This window comes from Penaeus monodon, chromosome 9 (assembly GCF_015228065.2).
Source record: "Penaeus monodon isolate SGIC_2016 chromosome 9, NSTDA_Pmon_1, whole genome shotgun sequence".
Lineage (NCBI taxonomy): Eukaryota > Metazoa > Arthropoda > Malacostraca > Decapoda > Penaeidae > Penaeus > Penaeus monodon.
Window position 1 is genome coordinate 12,242,269 of NC_051394.1, and position 6,568 is coordinate 12,248,836.

Below are 6,568 nucleotides of genomic sequence, written 5' to 3' on the forward strand. Positions count from 1 at the left end.
TCTATATATATATATAAGTACACCCACACACATATTATATATTATGTCAAGAAAATGTAAAATGTATAAATAAAGCCTTTGTGTTTTACTCCCAGCATGAGCGTGCAAGTGGTTAATATGCATACTCTCCCCCAGCCGGAAGAGGTAGTTTGTCAACAGCAAAATATAAAGACTCCGAGAGCTCTCATGGTTTGATCTTGGTTCCAGCGTAAACTGTTATACCGAAGTTTTCTTCTTGGGCGTGTTATCGTTATTCTTGACTTCGCAAACCCTCGCGCTTATGAACATCTTATTCCCTTTATGAAGAGCTGGGCTATGGCTTTCTTTTTGGGAGCTTATTTTGCCCGTCTTTGATAAATCTGCTGATATCCCTTCGGTTTGGTGGTGCGTTGCTCGCTCTCTTCTCGCTCTCTCTCTCTCTCTCTCTCTCTCTTCGTCTCTCCTCTCTCTTCTCATCTAGCAACATCTCTCGTCTCTCGTCTCTCTCTCTCACTCTCTCTCTCTCTCTCTCCTCTCTCTCTCGCTCTCTCTCTCCTCTAAACTCCTCTCTCTCTCTCTCTCTCTCTCTTCCTCCTCTCTCGCTCTCTCTCTCTTCTCTCTCTCTCTCTCTCGTCTCTCTCTCGCTCTCTCTCTCTCTCACTCCCTCCCGTCTCTCTCTTTCTCTCTCTCTCCTCTCTCTCTCTCGCTTATATATATATATATATACTATTATATATATATATACATCATATATATAATATCATATATATATATATAGAATATATATATATATATTTATATATATATATATATATATATATATATAGTATATATATCTATAATCTATATATATATATAGTTATATATTATATATATATATTATATTTACACATATTTTTTTTACATATCCTGTCTGTCTGTCACTGTTTTCTTTCCCCTCCTTCTGTCTGTCTGTCTGTCTGTCTCTCTCTCTCTCTCTCTCTCTCTCTCTGTCCGCGTCGTCAATCCTCGTCTCTCTCTCTCTCTTGTCTCTCTCTCTCTCTCTCTCGACACACACACACACACACACACATCTTTTTCTCTCTCTCTCTCCTGAAAGCGAATGGTAACGACGGAACTTTCTCTCCTCTCTCTCTTCTCTCTCTCTCTCTCGTCCATCTCTCTCTCCTCTCGTCTCGTCTCTCTCTCTCTATCTCGTCTCTCTCTCGTCTCTCCTCTCTCTCTCTCTCTCTCCCTTTCTCTATCGCTAACCCTATCTCTCTCGCTCTGTATTTATATTTATCTATCTATCTGGCTGTCTATCTGACTTTCTGTCTTCTGCCTATGTTTTCCTCTCTCTCAATACATATATGTCTATCTGTTTGTCTGTGTATCTGTCCATTTGTCTGTCAGTCTATCTGTATGTCTATCTGTCTGCCTTCCTGTCTGTGTATCTGTATGTCTGATTGTCTGTCTCTCCCTCTAAATCTTTCTCACCCCCTTTCTCTCTCTCACTTCTACCTGTTTATCTTTTGCTTACCCCTTATCTCTTCACCTCCGGCTTTCCTCCTTGTTTCCTTCCTTCCCTCTTCTCTTTCCCTCTTGCGTGGCTGTAAATTCACGCAGGGAAAGGCTTCCTAGACTGAATTACTAATGCACTAAGTGCACCAGGAAAAATTATATGTATGTTTGCATTTAATGGCACTATATTCGCAGACATATTTTAGCCCCAGAATGTTCAATATTGTCTCCTATCCACTTTTAGCTTTCATTGCTCTCGTGTAACTAGAGGATACAGAGACACACACACTATCTAAGGAAGTAATACGAACAGGTGCTTTATACGTGTTCATAAACTCTCTCTCTCTCTCTCATCTCGCTCTCTCTCTCGTCTCTCTCTCTCTCTCTCTCTCTCTCCTCTCTGTCAAACACATACAACGCCACACACTCACACGCATAGCCCCCCCCACACACACACAAACACCAACACTGTATACACTCGAACAAGCAAGTAATGCATGAGAAATCAACAAACATTGCATCGGATTATATTCAGATCAACATATCAGCTGATGTAAACAAAAAATGCATCATATGAAAAAATGTATACTGAAAGCAGACTGCAAGCAAACGCAGGCACATTAAACGAAGCAAGACCAGTTCTCCGGAAAGAGCTTATCTTTACGTAAAGAAGAAGAAAAAGACAAAGGGATATAATGTCACACAAACCAGAGACAAAAGGAAGCGAGCGGATGTCGAAACGAGCAGGGGTTACGAATGGAGGTCAAGCAGGGGTCAATCTCAAGTCCTAGGTCGTTTCGGGTCATTCGGAGATATGTAAAAGAGGCGAGGTTGAATCCGAGAAGGAAAAAAAAGAGAGAGAGAAGAAAGGAAAGCAAGAAGAGATCCCATAAGTTACAAGCTCAAAGGAAAAGCCATTCGATTTCGCGAAGGAGGAGAATCGTAGAAAACGATTAACGTCAGGTAGGGGACGAGACAACAGATGTGGTTGTTGACCATCTTAACCCTGCAACAAGCTTTTACTTAGGATTGAGGAAAAAGAAGATAGTTGCAGACAATTGCTTGCACTTTAAATGTACTCGCTTTGCAATACTTTAATTAGGGTTTCAGTGTGTGATAAGAGGAGAATTGCATAGATTGCTTACACTTGACGTCCGAGTTTGTAAGAACATTGTTTAGAGGGTTTATTTGGTAAAAAAAAATCGATGATGTCCGATTTTGCCAGAACTTCATTCAGAGTTTCATTGCTAGAGTGATGAACAACGACAACAAAAACAGCAATGTCAATACTAACAATTACAAGACCACCAACACAACCGCAAAAACAACACAAAAGTTGTAGCGAATTACAAGACAAACCTTATGGATTCTGAGGCACATGAAACGAAGCCGTTCTTTCGCCGCGACCGCAAGGCTCCGCTCTGTATGCACTGAAGGCACCGAATCACGTCTCAATCAGCACCTTCGGGAACCGGCGCAGCGGTCGGCAGGCAAGGACTCCGATATGCAAAGTATTTCGGAAGTCAATTTAGGAGGGAGAACGCACACTTCACAGGCGCATTGCTCAAGAACATACACGCTCAGAGACGCACACGTGCGTTACAGCTCACACACCACACACAACACACACACACACACACACACACACACACACACACACACACACACACACACACACACACACACACACACATCACACAACATATATGTAATATATATAAGTAAGTTCTATATATATATATATATATATATATATATATATATATATATATATATAAAGTAAATTCATATGTATACACTATCTATCTGTGTCTATCTATCTATCTGTCTAACTGTTTATCTATTTTGTCTATTTATCAACCCATCTATCCATCTTCTATCTATCATCTATCTATCTATCTATCTATATATGTGTGTGGTGTGTGTGTGTGCGTGTGTGTATGTGGTAAGTGTGTGTGTGTGTGTGGTTGTGTGTGGTGTGTGTGTTGTGTGTGTGTGTGTGTGGTGTGTGTGTGTGTGTGTGTGTGTGTGTGACTACGTGTGTGTGTGTGTGGGTGTGTGTGTGTATTTTTTATTGTGTGTGTGTGTGCGTGTGTGTGTGTTTGTGTTGTTTATGTATGGTATGTGTGTTGTGTTTTTGTGGTGTTTATATACTGCTGTATATGCATATTTGCGTGCATATGTGTCCATGGTATGTAATATCCACATACAAAAGTGAAGCATACTGTTTGAAGATCAAATTAGCGGCGCCAGGTAATCTATCGCAGGGACGGCCTGTGGGTTTACTCTCCCCAACGGAAAGTTTACACACTCAATACCTTTTGCAAGACTATTTTCTTTTTTTTCCTTCTTGCAGGGATGCTGTTTACCGCACGATCTCCGCTGCTCTGCCCTCCATCCATCCTTTCTTACCGTGGGTGATAAGCCTGGTTCGATTAAGCTGAGTCTTTCGTTTCTTTCAGTCATTTTTGTTATTTTGTTTTCTCTTTCTCTTTCTTTCTCTTTTTGATTTTCCATATCTCTGTCTTTCTTTCTTCCTCTTTTTAATTTTCTTTCTTTCCTGCTATATTTCCTTCCTTCTCTCTCTCTCCTCTCTCTCTTTTCTCTCTCTCTCTCTCTTCTCTCTCTCTCTCTCTCTCCTCTTGCTCGCTCGTTTTCACTATCTTTATTTCTCCCCTTCCCTTTCTTTCTTTAACGCCCTCCCTCTCCCTCTCCTCTTCTCTTACTAACTACCCCCCTCCCGCTCCCTCCTCTATCCATTTTTCCCTCCCTCTCTCCCCCCCCCCCCCTCTCTCTTCCTCTTTGTCTCTCTCTTTCTCCCCTATTCTCTGGACACTTTCCAACATAACGTCTCGGCAAAGATACCCTGCCGTGACCTAGCAGAACTTATTTTCTGGTTCTCACTCTCTGGTACGTATCACGGCGGAATCCTGTGACTCAAATCCGAAAAGTGAATAGATTTCCTTTTGCGAATATGGTGAATGGCAGATTTCATATTGAGACAAAGGTCCCGTTTGCTTCGTTTAAGATAGATGTCGTTGATAAACAGGTCTGGCTTATTATGGGAATGGTGATGATGTTGATGATAAATTCGTATAACCATAGAAGTAGCTAGAACAACAGTAACGCGTGAAAACGATTAATGAAATTACACTATTGCCCACTGATAACAATCTGCTAATGATAACGGAGCCGTGGTGGTGTGACAGCAATTTTTATGATAATGATGATATGATGGTGACAGAAATAATAATAGTATAAGATTATAACGAGGACAACTGATAATGAATCTAATACTAATAATAAAGATGATAACAAGAATGAATAATAATAATAATGATAAATGGTAATAATATGATGATTATGGTAATAATATGCTGATGATATTAATGATGATGATTATAATGATAATAATAGTAATAACAATAATGAGCTGATAATAAGAGTATACCGATATGAAAATAGTGATAATGGTAAAGTTACAATGAATAATTTGATATGAATAAAGAATATAATGGATAATGATAGTAGAGATAATAAGGATAATGCTGGATAATATACAATGATAATAATGATAATGATAATAATGATATAAATGTATCATTGCCACAGAACAAAAAAGTAATAGGTAATTCTTGCGTCTTTTCTTCACCTTCCTCCTCCTGTAATTCGCCTCCTCTCTTCCTTTTTCCTCTCCCCCTACCTTTCTCTTCCTCCCCTACATCTGCCTCTCCCACTTCTATCCTCCTGACTCCTTACCTCCCCCATCTTCTTCACTTCCCATCCTCCTTTTCCCTACCTATCCCCCTTATCTCTTACGTCCCTCCGTTCCCCCTTTTTTTTCTCACACTACCGCTCCTTCCCTTCTCTCTTTTCGCTTCAATCCCCTTCTCCTCCCATTATCCCTCTCTCCCTTCTCTCTTCTTCAAGTCATCCTTTATTCGATCTTTTCCCCCTTCCCTTCCCCACCTACTTGCCTTCTTAACGTCTCTCGGACTGTCGTGTAAATAATAAGTGCATCAACTGACGGTCCTAACTACTTCACGCAGTAAATACTTGCCTCGAGCTCTTGTGATTAGGTGTAAACGTGCGACTCGAGCGACGAACGTGACGAAAAATGTTATAATTCCGTAATTATTAACATTATTATCAATATTATGATTATGATTATTATAATAATAGTTATTATCATTGCTCTTATTGTTATTATTATCATCATCATCATTGTTGTTGTTGTTATTATCATTATTATTATCATTATTATTATTATTCATATTATTATTTATATTATTATTTATATTATTATTATCATTATTATTAATATTATTATTACTATATCAATTTAATTATAATTTTTGCTATTATCATCATTATCATTATACGCTAATCATAATTTTGTTTATCATTAATAGTTATGTATTATTATTAAATGATGATGTGATCAAAAAAATATTGCAATGAAAATTAAAATAGAAATAAAAAAATGATGATGGTGATGAAGATAATGATGATGATGAAGGTGATGATGATGATAATGATGATGATGATTATGATTATGGTTATTATTATTATTATTATCATTATCATCGTTATTATTATCATTCATCGTCACTTTCATTATTATTATTATTATTGTTTATTCTTATTATTATTATTATTATTATTATCATTATTATTATCATGTTATCCTTATCATTATTTTGATTAATCATTATTATTATTATTATTATTATTATTATTATTATTATTATTATCATCATTATTGTTATTATTATTATTATTATAAATTATTATAAGTAGTAGTAGTAGTAATAGTTTTACCATTATTGTCATCATTATTATTTTTTATCATTATTATTATCTTTATTATGATAATGATGATATTAACAATGATAATGATAATAATAATCATAATACTACTAATAATAATAATAACGAAAATAACAATAATAATGATAATAATGATTATAGCAATATATATAATTAGAAATAATCATAGATAATAATAATAATAATAATATGATAATAATAATCATACTAAAACAAAATAATATAATACCAATAATCATGGGATAGTAACACTAATGAT